The sequence below is a fragment of the Equus quagga genome, chromosome 11 (genome assembly GCF_021613505.1).
Source record: "Equus quagga isolate Etosha38 chromosome 11, UCLA_HA_Equagga_1.0, whole genome shotgun sequence".
Taxonomy (NCBI): domain Eukaryota; kingdom Metazoa; phylum Chordata; class Mammalia; order Perissodactyla; family Equidae; genus Equus; species Equus quagga.
Genome location: NC_060277.1, coordinates 71,238,504 through 71,256,647, shown reverse-complemented (window position 1 = coordinate 71,256,647; position 18,144 = coordinate 71,238,504). Strand labels below are relative to the sequence as shown.

Below are 18,144 nucleotides of genomic sequence, written 5' to 3'. Positions count from 1 at the left end.
GAAGTCATTCATGTAGAAGGGCAAAAGAAAGATATTCTCAGATAAACTAAGACATAGAAGGATGATAAACATTTTCTTTCAGACAAATATATACTTAAGTATGTATCCCAACTGAAGAAGGTGTTAGTGAAAAAAATCAAGAACATTGTTTAGGGGCCAGCCCTGTGGCCGAGTGGTTAAGTTCGTGCGCTGTGCTTTGGGCCCAGGGTTTTGCTGGTTCGGATCCTGGGCACAGACATGGCACCACTCATCAAGCCATGCTGAGGCGGCGTTCCACATGCGACAAGTGGAAGGAGCCACAACTAAAAATACACAACTATGTACTGGGGGGCTTTGGGGAGAAAAAGGAAAAATAAAATCTTTCAAAAAAAAAAAAAAAGAACATTGTTTAAAAAAAAAATCAAGAATACCTTCAACAAATAAATGGCATAAAAAAAGGGATGTGGGGAAACTATTATACATTCAAAGAGCCTTAAGAAACATATCAACCAAATACAAAGTATGAAGTGTGCTTAGATCTTAATTCTGACGAGCCCATTGAGAAATGGCATTTTTGAGATAATCTGGAGAATTTGAAAATGAACTATATGGTATTAGAAATTATTAATTTTGATTGTATAACAACGTTATGAAGATTATGGTAGGAAAAGACGCCTTACAAGTTAGAGATATCAACTGTAGTATTTTCACTATGATGAATGGGATTTAAAACCTTCAAGAACAAAAATTTGGCAGGAAGATAAGGAGAATGATTAAAAAAAAATATTGACAAAATGTTGATAACTGCTCAAGCTACAAACGATTCATTATGTTATTCTCTTTACTTTTTCTTGTATGTGTTTAAAAATTTCAACAGTAAAAAGTAAAAAACAAACAAAAAAACAAAAACCAACAAAAAAACCCCAAGAATAAAAATAGATAACTTGTACTAAAAAACAAATGGCAAAAAGCAAAAAGTATTTAATCCTATATAAGTGATGTTAATAGCATTCTGCAACAGTCAAAAATTATTCTTCAAAGAAAAGATGCACAATGTACAGACCGCATAAAAACATTTAATGTTACTAGGGTTGACAGTGTATAGCGGTTAATCTGGACACTACAGCAGGGGTTTGAATCACTGGATGTGTGACCTTAGGTCAAGTGTGTAATCTTTCTTTACCTGTAAAATGGGGATAATAACAGTACTTACCCCAGGTAGGGTTGCTGTGAAGATTAAATAGCACATATAAGCCTTTAATAAACAGCTACTATTATCTAAAATCTCACTGATTTTGTAGATTTTGTTATCTACAAAAACAAAGAAATTGGAGGAGTGGTGAGAGAAGGAGGAAGTAGGAAATCCTACACTTATGCACGGGGAGGTATGGCAGAAACTGCTAGCTGATTCCCATCATCTGTTCTCTCTCTCTTTTTTTTAAGATTGGCACCTAAGCTAACAACTGTTGCCAATCTTTTTTTCTTTCTTTCTTCTTCTTCTTCTCCCGAAAGCCCCCTAGTACACAGTTGCATATTCTAGTTGTGAGTGCTTCTGGTTGTGCTATGGGGGATGCTGCCTCAATATGGCTTGATGAGCGGTGCCATTGTCCGTGCCCAGGATCTGAACCTGCAAACCCTGGGCCAACAAAGCGCAGTGCGTGAACTTAACCACTCGGCCATGGGGCTGGCCCCACCATTATTTGTTCTCTCTCTCTTCTCCTGTAATAGAATAATTTTTAGCTGTGCATATGGCTGCCTAGAATAAAAATATTTCCCAGTCTACACTGCAGCTAGCTTTGGCCACATGATTCAGTTCTGGCCAACAGAATGTATACAGAAGTGTGTATGAACTCCCAGGACAGGTCCTTAAAGGTAGAGGTGTCTTAAAAATTTTTTACAAATTGCATTCCTTCTTTAAGTGTTTCTGCTCCCCACAGGCTTGTATGCAGATGAAAAGGCTGGCCTTCCAATAGCCATCTTAGACTTTGAGGGGTCCTTGGAAATGAAAGACATGGGAATCAGAGCAACAAAATAGGAAGAACGTCAGTTCATGACACCATGGAGTGCCAAACTAGAAAACCTCTAGGCTTCTGCGATTTGGGAGGAAAATCTATTTCTAACTTATTTAAGTTATTGTTATTTTGGGATTGTCTGTTTCTTGCAGCTCAACATAATCCTAACTAAAATGAGAGACTGTTATAGCCTGTTTAATTCTTCTATTTGATAAGCAGAGAAAAATAACTGAAAGTATTTTATTTTAAAAATTAAAGACAAACAAGTAGAATTAAAATGCAAAGAGTATAGAGGTGGTAGTTGCACAACACTGTGAGAGTTCTAAACGCCACTGAATTGTTCACTTTATTATTATTTTTTTTTTAGGAAGATTAGCCCTCAGCTAACTGCTGCCAATCCTCTTTTTGCTGAGGAAGACTGGCCCCGAGCTAACATCCGTGCCCATCTTCCTCTATTTTCTATGTGGGGCACCTACTACAGCATGGCTTTATCAAGCGGTGCCATGTCCGCACCCGGGATCTGAACCGGCGAACCCTGGGCAGCCAAAGTGGAATGTGTGAACTTAACAGCTGCGCCACCGGGCTGGCCCATGAATTGTTCACTTTAAATGGTTAATTTTATATGTTATATGAATTTCACATCAATAAAATTTTTTTTTAAAAAAATGCACTGTGTAAATACAGTTTAGAAGAGATACAACTAAAACAATGAGATTTAAGAAAAAGGTGTGGGAGAACAGGCAAAAATATATTAAGGCAGAGAAACATCAAAACAAAACAAAAAAAACAAAGTTGCATTCAAGGCAAGAATGAATTGAAATGAAAATACAGAAAGCAAAAACCTTTGAAATACAAGGAGTAAATGGCAAAAACACAATTGTAGTGGAAGACTAATATCACTTTTGCTTTTTTTTTTTTTTTTTTTTAAAGATTTTATTTTTTCCTTTTTCTCCCCAAAGCCCCCCGGTACATAGTTGTGTATTCTTCGTTGTGGGTTCTTCTAGTTGTGGCATGTGGGACGCTGCCTCAGCGTGGTCTGATGAGCAGTGCCATGTCCGCGCCCAGGATTCGAACTAACGAAACACTGGGCCGCCTACAGGGGAGTGCGCGAACTTAACCACTCGGCCACGGGGCCAGCCCCATCACTTTTGCTTTTTTAAAACAAAATTATTAAAGATTGGCCCTGAGCTAACATCTGTTGCCAATCTTTTTTTTTTTCCCGTCTTCTCCCCAGATCCCCTCAGTACATAGTGGTGTATTCCAGCTGTAGGTCCTTCTGGTTGTGCTACATGGGACGCCGCCTCAGTGTGGCTTGATGAGTGGTGCCATGTCTGCACCCAGGATCCCAACCTGTGAAACCCCAGGCTGCCAAAGCAGAGTGCGTGAACTTAACCACTCGGCCAGGGGCCGGCCCCCAGTTTCACTTTTTAACATACCAAGCAGGTAAAAATAATAATACAATTAGAATAGTGTAATTAATAATGACGATTCAATAGCTATATGGCTGAATTTTGTATGCTACAAAAATACATTCTTCTCAAAATCCATGAAACATTTTAAAGAAAGGGTTAAGTATTAGGTCACAGAAATCTTTTTTAAATATCCCAAAGTAGAAATTAATAACAAAAGTTTAAGAAATCCAACTTTAAAAAAACAAAACCCTCCCAAGTAACTTTAGAATCAAAGAGAAAAAATCAAAATGATAATCAAAGACTATTTAGAAAATGATCATTAGAACAGTACACATCTAAATGGATCAGAACGTGGCCAAAGTATTAGTAATGGCATATTGAAAGCCATAAAGCTTTTAAGCAAACTAATCAAAAACAAATGAACATAGAAGATTCAACACAAGAAGAACAAAACAAATCTAAGAAAAATAAAAGTAAGAAAATAAAGATTAAAAATAAAAATTAATAAAATATAAAGCAAATATAAGAGCTGGTTTTTAAAAACTAAAAAATGCATATTGCTAACTAAGAAAGAAATAGCATACAAATAAAATTAGGAATGGAAAGTGGGCATAATAATATATCCTTAATTTTTAATTATTTAAGAGCTTAAAAATTGTGAAGGTTTTAGGGAAATAAATTATTTTTTCGATAATATAACAAAATTAACATAAGAAGTGATGGAGATGTTCCATATCATGATTGTGGTGGTGTTTACACTACTGTATATTTTTGTCAAAACTCACCCAATTGAACATTTAAAATTGTTGAATTATTTATTATATGTATTTGTTGTATCTCAATAATCCTGCCTAAAAATTTGACACAAGAACTAAAAAGCCTGAAAAGACCAATATTAGGGGAAGAAATAGAAAAAGGAAGTGTCAAAGATTTCTTTCAAAAACTACTATTGGCTGAGATGCCTTTATAGGTAAGTTCCCTCAGTTCATTCACGTATTCAGTCAATAAATATCTATTAGTGGTACGAGGAGGGGGTCTGCTCTCCAGGAACTGTTCTAAGCACTGGGGATTAACACAGTAAATAAAAACAAAGTTTTCACATTCTAGTAGGGGACAGTAAATAAGCAAGACAAAAACAAAAACCAACTGTCAGGTGACGGTGAGTGTTAAAAAGAAAAATGAAGTCCAGAAAGGGGAGAGAGAGTGCCTGGGACAGGGTGTTCATTTCTATAGCTCAGGGGTAAGGAACTTTCTGATAAGGTTGACTCTGAAGAGGCATCTTAAGGACATCAGAAAGTAAACTGTGCAATGGGGTAATAGTGAATGTGGCAGAACAGAAGTGCAAAGGCCCAGAGGCAGGAGCTGTTTGGCATGACTAAAGAATGAGTAGGCCAGTTTGGCCAGTGAAGAGTAAGTGAAGAGGGAGAGTGACGGGAGATGAGGTAAGAAAGGAAGTAAGCCTTGGTCAGGGCTTGATATTTTTTTTCTGAGTGAGATAGGAATCCTCTGGAGGGGCTTGGAGCAGCGGTGTTAAGTAATCCAATTTACATCTTAGATGACTCTGGCTGCTGTGTTAAGACTAGATTGAAAAGGGGCAAAGATCAGCACAAGCCTACTACAACAGTCAAAGCAAGAGAAAGTTAACATGCTTGACGAGGGTAGTGCTAGCCGAAATGGGTAAATGGCTGGATTCTGTTTATATTTCAAAGGTAGAGCGACAGGATTGCTGAGAGACTGAAGGCAGAGAAAGAGTCAAGAATGACTCCTCAAGTAATACACACTTTCCAGGTCAAAGAAAATGAAAAGCTGCTTCTCATTTCTTTTTATAAAGTCAGCACTCTCTAATACTCAAATATCCAAAGAAAAAACAGCAAAGACAGAAAAAAGCAGCCAGGCAAGTACGAAAATGGATGTAAACATCCTAAGTAAAAAAACAGCAAATCAAATTTAGCAGATATAGATACAACTATATTGAGTCTAAAGAGGGTTTATACCAGTAAGAAAAGGACAAGTCAAGTTTAGAAAATATATTAATTTAACACATCACATAAATTAAAAAAGGAAATGTGGTAGTTTAATAGTTGCTAAAAAGGCATCTGTTAAAACTTCAGCAAACTTTTTTTCTAAGTAGACATTCAGTAAATTAAAAATAGACACTTCCTTAATATGCTAAGTAGTATGTTTTTTAAAACAAAAGAAACATTATACAAATGTTTAAAATACTAAAGTATACCTATTAAAATTAAAAACAAAAGAATTCTTACTACCAGCATTATTATTTAACACTTCTAAAAGTGTTAAATAATAGTTTCAGTCAAGGCAATGAGGTAAAAATCAGAAAATAAAATATATAACTACTGAAAAGGAAATAATATTGTCATTATCTGAAGTGAATATACTTAGAAAATCCAAAGTGATCAGCTAAAAATAAGAGAGTTTGAAGTGATGGTTGGATATAACTAAATTAGCTTTTCCCAAGTATTATTTAGAAGCGGTAATGGGAAAAAAAAACCCCATTCATTATAGCAAAAATTTTAACGAAAAAATGTGAGAGATTAAAAAAAGAACTGATATGCAGAGAATTCTTTGTTCTAATAGGAGAATCTCATAACAATGTCAATTTTCTTCCAAAGAAATTTAAGTGAATGCAATTCCAATCAAAATACCATGAGGAGAGGCTGGCCCCGTGGCCGAGTGGTTAGGTTCTCGTGCTACGCTTCAGTGGCCCAGGGTTTTGTCACTTCGGATCCTGGACACGGTCATGGCACTGCTTATCGGCCAAGCTGAGGCCACATCCCACACAGCAAAACCAGAGGCTCTCACAGCTAGGATATACAAGTATGTACTGGGGGGCTTTCGGGAGAAGGAGGAGGAAAAGAAAAAAAAAAAGAAGATTGGCAACAGACGTTAGCTCAGGTGCCAATCTTAAAAAAAAAAAAGGGGGGGGCTGGCCTGGTGGCGCAGTGGTTAAGTGTTAACGTTCCGCTTGGGCAGCCTGGGGTTCGACGGTTCGGATCCCGGGTGTGGACAGGGCAAGCCATGCTGTGCTAGGCGTCCCACATATAAAGTAGAGGAAGATGGGCATGGATGTTAGCTCAGGGCCAGTCTTCCTCAGCAAAAAGAGGATTGGCAGCAGATGTTAGCTCAGGGCTAATCTTTCTCAAAAAAAAAAAAAACCACCACCACCATGAGAAGTGCTTGCTTCAGCAGCACATACACTAAAATTGGAATGACAGAGAGAAGATAAGCAAGGCCCTTGAACAGGATGACAGGCAAATTCATGAAGCGTCCCATATTTTTTATTGTATATTTGAAAATTGCTAAGAGAATAGATCTCAAAAGTTCTCATCACAAGAAAAAAGTTTCTAACTAGGTGTGGTGACGAATGGTAAGTAGACCTACTGTGGTAATAATTTTGCAATATATACATATATTGAATCATTATGTTATATAACACCTGAAACTAATATAATGTTATATGTCAATTATATCTCAATTTATTTTATTATTTTTTTAATTTATTATTTTTTTTCCGAGGAAGATTAGCCCTGAGCTAACATCTGCCAATCCTCCTCTTTTTGCTGAGGAAGATTGGCCCTGAGCTAACATCCGTGCCCATCTTCCTCTACTTTATGTGTGGCACATCTACCACAGCATGGCTTGCTGAGCAGTGCCATGTCCATACCTGGGATCCAAACCGGCGCGGAATGTATGCACTTAGCTGCTGCGCCACCGGGCTGGCCCCTATATCTCAATTTAAAAAATACCATAAAATTTTTTGGGGGGTTGAGAGCGAGTTGAAGGGGTTTAAAATTATTCTGAAGTTTGTATAGAGCATAAGTAGGTGAGAAAAGCCAAAGATATATTGTAATAAAATAAAATAAAATAAAATATTGTGTGTAACCTCACATCTCTGGTACTAAAACATATTACAAAGCTACAGTAACTAAAACAGTAAAATTACATTCCAAGAAGAGACAAACATAAAAAAAATAAAAATAAAAAGCCCAGAAACAGATGCTAGTATGCACTTGTATCTATCTATACATAGATTCTAGTATAGCGTATATATTATCTAGTATACGATGAAGTTAGCTTTTAGTTAAACAGGGGCAGAATAAATTATTCAATAAATAATGCTAAGACCATTTGTAAACTATTTTGAAAAAATTAACTTAGATCTCTACCTCAATCATTCAGCAAAATAAACTCCAGATAAAATTTTAATAATAATTTTTCAAAAAGTAAAATAATGAGAAAATGATTATTCATCTGATTTGATATTAGGAAGACTTTTCTAAGCATAAAAACAAAATTTCACAAAGGGACAATGGAAAGATTTGACCACACAAAATTTTAAATCATTTGCATTTGAGAAAATTCCATAGATAACGGAAGGTAAGTGACACTTATACAAAATATTTTCAATATAAATTATTGAAAAAGGGCTACAACTCTTGCTAGAAAGGCCTTTTATTTATTTATTTTTTAAGATTTTATTTTTCCTTTTTCTCCCCAAAGCCCCCCTCCCCGGTACATAGTTGTATATTTTAGTTGTAGGTCCTTCTAGCATGGCTTGATGAATGGTGCCATGTCTGCGCTCAGGACTTGAAGTAGCAAAACCCTGGGCTGCTGAAGCAGAGCGTGTGAACTTAACCACTCAGCCACAGGGCTGGCCCCTAGAAAGGCCTTTTAAAAGAATAACTCGTGAAAAATATTTCAATAAAAAATGGGCAAAGAACAGGGACGGTAATTCACTAAGATATACAAATGTCAATGCTCAAAAGTGCCTGAGAATTCCTCTTTTAAACATTTTCAAAATCAGTTTATTAGTTATAGTGGTAATTCTCATTATTTCAGAAACAATTTTATTTTTGACCTTAAAAAGGAATAACTCAACTTGCTCACTGTGATTATTGTTCACTGGAAAATATATTTACTGTTCTTGACCCCAAGTGTTGTTCTGGCTTCAAAAAAAAAAAAAAAAAATCAAAGCTAGACTTAAAGTCTAAAGATTTGCCATCCTTAAGGATATTCAAAAGAATGTGTCATGGGTCCAGAAAGCAGAGGTCCCAACACTCTAAGTGATAGAAATAGCACTAATATAAATGTGTACAAATTCCTAAGTTAGCCAATGCAGGACTTCTACTTCCAATAGGATGCAATATGACCAAGTAAGTTCCTAGCCGAAATATTAGTAAAGACATAGAGGATCTGAACAACACTATCAATCACTTTAACCTAATTGATATTTATAAAATGTTACACCCAACCACTATGTTCTTTTCCAGTACACACAGTATGTTCTTCAAGACAGACATGTGCTAAGCCATAAAACAAGTCTCAATAAATTTAAAAGCACTGAAATAATGCAGAGGATGCTCTCTGATCACAAAGGAATTAAACCAGGAATCAATAACAATAAGATATCCAAATATCCCAAATACGTGGAAATTAAACACACTTCTAAACAATCCATGTGCCACTATAAATCCTATAGATCTCAAAATGATAGTAAGGAATTATTATGAAGTACTTTGTGTCAACAAGTTTGACCACTTAGATGAAGTGGACAAGTTCCTTGAAAGCTACAGCTTATCCAAATAGATATAAGACAAAAGAGAAAATATAAATAACTACATACATTAAATAAATTGAATTCATTATCAAAAAGTTCCCCACAGAAACTCCAGGCCAAGAGGGTTTTACCAGTAAATTCTATCAAACATATAAGGAAGAAGTAATACCAATATTACATAAACTCTTTCAGAAAATGGAGGAGGAGGTTACACTTTCCAAGTCATTTAACCAGGTCAGCATAATTCTAATGCCAAAACCTGACAAGATATAACCAGCAACAACAAAATTATAAACGTCTCTCGTGAACACAGATACAAAGATCCTTACCAAAATACTGGGAAATGCAATGCAGCAAACAGGGTTTATTCAAGAAATGCAAGACTGTTTTTAACATTTAAAAATCAATCAGTGACTCAAAACTTAACAATGAGAAAACAAACAACCCACTTAAAAAATGGGCAAAAGATCTGAACAGATACCTCACTGAACTAGACATACAGATGGCAAATAAGCACATGAAAAGATGCTCAATATCGTAAGTTATTAAGGAATTGCAAATTAAAACAACAATGAGATATCACTATATACCTGTTAGAATGGCGAAAATCCAAAACACAGACAACACCAAATGCTACTGAGGATGTAAAGCAACAGGAACTTTCATTCATTGCTAGGAGGATGCAAAATGGTACAGCCACTTTGAAGGCAGCTTGGCAGTTTCTTACAAAGCTAAACATAATCTTACCATATGATCTAGCAATTGCAGTTATTGATATTTACCCAAATGAATCGAAAACTTATATCCACACAAAAATCTGCACACAAATGTTTACAGCAGCTTTATTCACAATTGCTAAAACCTGGAAGCAACCAAGATGTCCTTCAATAGGTGAATGGATAAACAAATGTAAGGTACATTGATACAATGTAATATTATTCAGGAATAAAAAGAAATGAGCTACCAAGCCACAAAAATAACCTTAAATGCATATTTCTAAGTGAAAGAAGCCAATCTGAAAGGTTACCTACCATATGATTCCAACTATATGATATTCTGGAAAAGGCAAAACTAATGAGACAGTGATAAGATCAGGGGTTGCAAGGGGCTAAAGAAGACGGAGGGATGGATGCATAGGTGGAGCATAGAGTATTTTTAGGGCAGTGAAACAATTCTGTATGATACTATAATAGTCAATATATGTCATTATATATTTACCAAAACCAACAGAACTGTACAACACAAAGAGTGAATCCTAATGTAAACTATGGACTTGTTAATAATAATGTATGAATATTCACTCATCAGTTGTAACAAATCTACCACACTAAGGCAAGAAGTTAATAACAGAGAAAATCATGGAGGGAGAGAGTATGACTTGGGGGTTTTAGCTCTCATAAAGTGACAGTCATAAAAGAAAAGCATGATAAATTAGATTTCATCAAAATTAAAAACTGTTCACCAAGACATTGTTAAGAATATAAACGGGCAAGCCATGGATTGAGTGAAAATAGTCACAAAACATATATCTGACAAAGTAGTTGTATCCAGAACACATAGAGAAATCTTATAACTCAAGAAAATAACAATTAAAGAAAATGGGCAAAAGCTCTGAACAGACCCTTCACAAAGAAGATATACAAATGGCTGGTAAGAACATGAAAAAGTATGCAACTTCCATATTAATCATCAGACAAATGCAAATTAAAACCAAAATGATAAATCACCCCTCAACCCCCAACCAATGAGGATGTGAAGCAACTGGAACTCTCCTACACTGTTAGAGTGTCATATGGTGCAATCACCTTTGGAAGAAGGTCAGCAGTCTCTGATAAAAAACATGTATCTACCCTATGACTCAGCAGTTCCAATCCCAGCACTGACCCAAGAGAAAACACATGTCCACAAAAAGAATTGTGTACAAGTATTCATAGCAACTTTATTCATAATAGCCCCAAACTAGAAATAGTCTAGATGTCCATCAACCCATCAAGTGGAAGATGACTAACCTGTGACATATTCATAAAATGGGACACTACTCAGCAATATAAAAGAATAAACTGCTGATAAACGTAACAACACAGAGGAATCTCAAAGGTACAGTTAATATTTGTCCATTTCATTCTATGTACATTTTACGTCAAAAGAAAAAGCCATAAACAAATACTGAACTCTAGTTATGCATACTGAAATATTTAGACAAAACGTATTAGTGACAGAGATCAAAAAGAAATTGATGACGGACAGAGACAGAGATGGATAGATATACGATAAAACAAGTATAGTAAAATGAAAAAGAGAATCTACATGCAGAGGATAAGTGAGCTCACTGTAAAATTCTTTCAACACTGCAGTATAATAAAACATTAGAAATCAATTATATCACTAAAAAGGACAATATACATTTGGATGCAGTGGACATGGTCATTTGGATTAAAAGAAGAAAATCTGTCTTTATCCCTGTTGCCTTCACTAAATGGCTGTCTCACCAGCTGTGAAGGAAAAGATGGTAAGTGTTAGAAAGCTGGTTTTGCCACCTAAAAGAAGTCTTCAGCTGCTTGTGTCATAACATTGGCTCTTATATAAATCCCTAAATTCTAAAGGCTAAATATTGAAAATGTAGAGGCAGTTTCAATACCCAGGAGGCAGGACTGGGAAGTGAGATAAAAATTTGGCTCTGGCACTTGGTAGGGAGGGGGCAATGGCTAAGCTAAGTTAGAAGTGGCTAGTCACTTAGAGCGTCTCAAGCTCCAGCAGTTCTGTGTCTGGACATCAGCCCCACATACTGGCTTAAAACCTCAAAAAACTAGAAGATCTCACCAGTGGGATCAGCCAGAGCAGCTGAAACACGTCCTTGTAAACAATAAATGTTTATTTGGGCAGATAACCTGGCAGATAGCCGCGTCCTGATCTTAGGCAATTTGAAACCCCACAACGGGAGGCTGAGTACAGAGGAGCCCTTTGCCTTTGCCACACGGGTAGGAAGGCAGAGAAGGAAGGTGGTCCTGGCTCTTACTACAAGAGAGGTGGCAGGAAACCACTCTGCAAATGCCAGCTTCTTCTCTATTGGGCGATGGCCAGATTCCCTTAAACAGAGAGGGTGGGGACAGAGAAGTCAAATCAACCAACACTAAACAATGCCACCGCATAAAGCTGGCTGTTACACCACAGCCCTGAAGGTACGAGGAGCTCTGGCGTGTTTGGCTGCTGCCACAGGAACCACACTGGCTGAGGGCTTCCCCAGGCCTGGGTGGGAGGCTCATCATTGACTCTGGCCACACACAGGCTCAGTCGCCACCTCAGTCAGTGGCAAACAGCTGCTGAGAGGGGAGGGGCAGACCCAGCAGTGCTGTGTTCTGCAAAGCAAAGTCTGCCACTTTAGGAGACTCCAGACAAGATTCACAAGAGCCATATGGCTTAAACTCCATGGAGGTACCAGATGAAAGGGCTGTATGAGAGAAAGAGGCAGCTGGAAGAAAGGAATGGAGGTGTGTTGATGGCACAGAGACTCCTTTCATTGACAACTGTCTTTGTAAACAATTTTACTACTAGTTCTGAAAACCCCATTCCCTAATTGAGGGATTAAATCTTGGCACTGGTTATTCCTCCTGTCTATATGCCTCTGCCCACACTCCTCTTGGGAGGGGAGAGGACAAGGACGTGGAACCCACAATTTGCCTAAAGGGAAAGTTCAGCTCTCGTTCAGCAGACTATGGCTGAATTCTCTTCTAGGGAAGAGAACAGAGATAGTTTAACAATGGTTCTTTGCTCTGAAATAGTACCAAAGTTAAGCCCAGCAGAACAATAAGGGTGTGGATCTGGGATGGAGCCTAAAGGAGGAGTGTAGGAGTTGTGTGTTCATCTGTTTTTTTTTGTGGGGGGGGGATGCCAATTCATTTTTTTAACTTCATTTGCACTTACAGCTACTTTATAATCATTTCCTGAAAACACAGTAGGAAGAGAGTGGTATTTGCTGACCCCACCCTCCATCTAACACTGCTCCAGCAATCCAACTATGTGCTTTAAACTGAGAAGAGGCCAGCTTTTTGCCTTTGGCAGCACTGAAGGCCAGACATTACCAGTATTCCTGTGAACAGCTCAAGGTTCCACCCAAATAATAATGCACACACTGAAATTCAAGAGGACTATCATTCCAGCACAATAACCCAGGAGAGAAAGAGGAGAGCTGAGTGGGCTGGGTGGGACAGTCGGGACACTTTTAAGTTCTGACACCAGAAGACCCAAATGATTAGCACAGGCACTTTGGTAGACTGGTGACAGATCAGCTCTAGTGTGGGAAAACTCAAATGCTATTACAAAGAAGTTACCTCTATACAAGGAGAGAGGTGAGAATGAGGGAGGGGTGTAGGCTATAGGGCAGTAAGGTAGAGAAATCATTTTTAGAGAACTGGGTAGCTGCTGAGCTGGTCCAATTCTGAACACACAAGGGATGTTCTAGCCTCTTTTTAGGAGAGACTGATGGAGAGTGGTTATGGGCAGGGCAAGACATACAAGTTCCATTTCTGCTTTGGAAGTTGATTGGAGGGCTCCTCTGCAGGGGAGTCATAACAGATGTTTATAGAAAACACCACAAAGCTCCTGGTTATCCAATGCCAAAGGCATCTTCTTCCTGGAGAGCTGTGTCTGACAGCCTCTATGTTCTAGGACTCCCAATTTTATTTATTAAGTTTTCCTGTTTATTCTGAGAAGCTATGCAGATCTCCCAAGGGAGTCTTTAGAGAGATGCTAGGGAGGGGGCAGCAGGGAGACTTGTGAACAGTCCTAAGGACACAGCTCTTTTGCATCCTACATTACTTCTTATCTGGCAGGAAAGAGAGAACGAATATGGAAAGGACGTTTCCTAGTTTAATTAATTACAATGTTCATCCTTTATTTTTTGTTTTGGATGTGCAGGGATCTCTTGGACTCGATGCTCAAGGAACATGGAATTGAGAGTACAATAACTACTGGTATCTAAAGGTGCTTTTTGTTGTTATTTCCATGAGAACAGCATCAGAGTGACGAACAAGGTATAAGTGCTTTAAACTAATCATTATCTTCATTTAGAGAGGGAATTTCTTTTAAAACACTTGCCCCATTTTGGGCAGCATGGTCTCTGCTTATATGGAAACAGGAGGAGGCAGAAGGAGTTCCATTTTTGCCAGAAGCAGAGTCTGTCTTTTGCTAATTTTCTGGAAGCAATAGGTTCTCTTTGGTTCTAGAGGAAGCCAGACATTTCCAAAAGAGGAAGAGAGAAGGAGACAGGGCCTGGTGCTGCATGACTTGTGGCTATCTCATATCTCCAAGAGAAGAGATCACCCGGAGGGACCTAAACCCTCCCGGATGCAGGCCTCTAACCACGCCTTCCATGCGGTGCGGTCATCCTGAGACCAGTGGTGATTCAGGTACTACAAGGTCTCTGCAGATGTCACCACAGTCCAATGTTTTATAAAGGAAAGCAAATCTGAGGATGATACTCTAGGGCTATGCTGTCCAATACAGTAGCCATTAGCCACATGTGGCTATTTAAACTTAGGTTATATAAAATTAAATATAATTAAAAATTCAGTTCCAATAAATAGAAAGACATCCCATCTTCATGGATTGAAAGACTTAATATTGTTAAGATGACAATACCACCCAAAGTTACCTACAGATTCAATGCAATCGCTATCAAAATCTCAATGGCATTTTTTTCAGAAACAGAAAAACAGACCCTAAAATTCATATGGAATCTTAAGGGACCCCAAATAGACAAAACAATCTTGAAAAAGAAGAAATGTTGGAGAACTCACATTTCCCAATTTCAAAACTTACTACAAAGCTACAGTAATCAAAACATTGTGGTACTAGCACAAAAATAGACACAGAGCAATGGAACAGAATTGAAAGTCCAGAAAATAAAAACATCTATGGACAGCTAATCTTCAACAAAGGAGCCAAAAACATAGAATTGAGAAAAGAAACTCTTTTCAATAAATAGTGTTGGGAAAATGGGACAGCCACATGCAAAAGAATGAAAGTAGTCCATTATCTTATACCATACACAAAAATTAACTCAAAATGGATTAAAGACTTGAATCTAAGACCTGAAACCATAAAACTCCTGGGAGAAAATACAGGCAGTATACTCTTTGGCATCAGTCTTAGCAGCATCTTTTCGGATACCATGTCTACTCAGGGAAGGGAAACAAAGGAAAAAATAAACAAATGGGACTACATTAGACTAAAAAGCTTCTGCAAGGCAAAGAAAACAGGAACAAAACAAAAAGACAACCCACCAACTGGGAGAAAATATTTGCAAATCATATTTTCGAGCAGGGGTTATTTTCCAAAATATATAAAGAACTCATACAACTCAACAACAAAAAAACAAACCACCAGATCAAAAAATGTGCAGAGGATATAAACAGATATTTTTCCAAAGAAGATACACAGATGGCCAACAGGCACATGAAAAGATATTCAACATCACTAATTATTAGGGAAATGCAAATCAAAACTACAATGAGATCACCTTACACCTGTCAGAATGGCTATAATTAAAAAGACAAAAAATAAATGTTGGATAGGATGTGGAAAAAAGGGAACACTACTGGTGGGAATGCAAACTGGTGCAGCCACTATGGAAAACAGGAAAATTCTCAAAAAATTAAAGAGGGAAATACCATATTATCCAGCTAGCCCACTATTGGGTATGTATTCAAAGAACTTGAAATCAACAATTCAAAGAGATTTACACACCCCTATGTTCACTGCAGCATTATTCACAACAGCCAAGACATAGAAGCAACCCAAGTGCCTATCAACTGATGAACGGATAAAGAAGATGTGGTATGGGGGCCGGCCCCATGGCCTAGTGGTTGGGTTCGTGCGCTCTGCTTCAGTGGCCCAGGGTTTTGCAGGTTCGGATCTTGGGTGCGGACATGGCACCACTCATGAAGCCGAGCTGAGGCAGCGTCCCACATGCCACAAGTGGAAGGACCCACAACTAAAAATTTACAACTATGTACTGGGGGACTTTGGGGGGAAAAAGGAAAAATAAAATCTGTAAAAAAAAAAAAAAAAGAAGATGTGGTATATATATAATGGAATACTTCACAGCCATAAAAAAGACAAAACTGTCCCATTTGCAACAACATGGATGGACTTTGAGGGTATGACATTAAGCAAAATAAGCCAGATAGAGAAAAACAAACACCACATGATTTCACTCATATGCGGAAGATAAACACACAGATAAGGAAAACAGATTAGTGGTCACCAGAGGGGAAAGGAATTGGGGGAAAGGCAAAAGTGGTAAAGGGGCACATATGTATGATGTCAGATAAAAACTAAGACTATTCATGGTAAGCACGACATAGTCTATACAGAAACTGATAAACAATAATGTATACCGGAAATTACATAATGTTATAAACCATTATGACATCAATAAAATAAGTGAAAAAACCCCCAAAACCAAAACCCAAAGTAGTGTGGTACTGGTATAAGGACATATAGACTAACAGAATGAACAGAAGCCCAAAAATAAACCTTCACACATATGGTCAATCAATTTTTGACAAGGGTGCCAAGATCATTTAATGGGGAAAGGACAGTCTTCAACAAATGGTATTGGTAAAGCTGGATATCCCCATGCAAAAGAATGAAGTTGGACCTTTACCATATAACATATACAAAAATTAACTCAAAATGGATCAAAGACCTAAATTTACGAGCTAAAACTAGAAAACTCTCAGAAGAAAACACAGGGGACAATCTTCATGGCATTGGATTTGGAATGATTTCCTGGATCTGACACCAACAGCATAGGCAACAAAATAAAAAATAAAATGGACTTATTAAAACTAAACTTACTCATATATCAAAGGACACTATTAAGAGAGTGAAAAGACAACTCACTGGATGGGAGAAAATATTTGCAGATCACATATCTGCTAAGGGATTGATATCCACAATATATAAAGAACTCTTACAACTCAACAACAACAAAAAAAACCTGATTAAAAAATCCTCTTTCTCCAACGAAAAGAGGCAAATCATTAGTCATTAGAGGCATGCAAACCCAAACTACAAGATACCACTTCACACCCATTAGGATGGCTATTATCAACAAAACAAGAAAACAATGAGTTTTGGTGAGGATGTAGAGAAAATGGAACCCTTGTACACTGCTAGTGGGAATGTAAAATTGTGTAGCTGCTGTGGAAAATAGTTTCATGGTTCCTCAAAAAGTTAAACACAGAATTACCAGATAATTCAGCAATTCCACTCTTAGGTATATACCCAAAAGAACTGAAAGCAGGGACTCAAATATGTACTTGTACACCACTATACACACCAACTGCACACCACAATGCTCATAGCACCATTATTCACAATAGCCAAAAGGTGGAAGCAACCCAAGTGTCCATCAACAGATGAATGAAGAAACAAAATGTAGTATATACAGTCACGCTTTGCTTAATGACAGAGATACGTTCTGAGGAATGTGCTGTCAGGTGATTTCGTCACTGTTTGAACACTGTAGAGTGTACTTACAGTAACCTACATGGTCTAGCCTACTACACACCTGGGCTATATGGTCCTAATCTTGTGGGACCACTGTCGTATATGCGGTCTGTCACTGACCGAAATGTCGTTATGCAGTGCCTGACTGTACATACACTGGAATATTATTCAGCCATAAAAAGGAACTAAATTCTGATACAGGTTACAATATGGATGAACTCTGAAAACATTATGCTAAGTGAAATAAGCCAGACACAAAAGGACAAGTGTTGTATGATTCCACTTACATGAGGTACCTCCAATAGGTAAATTCATAGAGACAGAAGGTAGGTAGAGGTTGCCAGAGGCTGGGGAGGGGAGAATGGGGAGTTTTTGCTTAATAGAGTTTCTGTTTGGAATGATGAAAAAGTTCTGGAAATGGATAATGGTGATGACTATACGACACTGTGAATGTACTTAATGCTACTGAATTGCACACTTAAAAAATGGTTATAGGGGCCGGCTCCGTGGCTGAGTGGTTGAGTTTGCAAGCTCTGCTGCGGCGGCCCAGCGTTTGGATCCTGGGCACGGACATGGCACTGCTCATCGGGCCACGTTGAGGTGGCATCCCATATCCCACAACTAGAAGGACCTGCAACTAAGATATACA

The 18,144-nt window shown here is 37.8% G+C and overlaps 1 protein-coding gene and 1 non-coding gene across 8 annotated transcripts in view; one reads left to right on the top strand and one right to left on the bottom strand.

Annotated features, from left to right (window-relative positions):
* SMG6 (SMG6 nonsense mediated mRNA decay factor) overlaps positions 1-18,144 on the bottom strand; it is a 209,978-nt gene that overhangs the window by 46,169 nt on the left and 145,665 nt on the right. The window lies entirely within an intron of this gene.
* LOC124248037 (U6 spliceosomal RNA) lies at positions 6,598-6,703 on the top strand. The gene has a single exon (XR_006890919.1). It is a non-coding gene; the product is annotated as a U6 spliceosomal RNA (small nuclear RNA).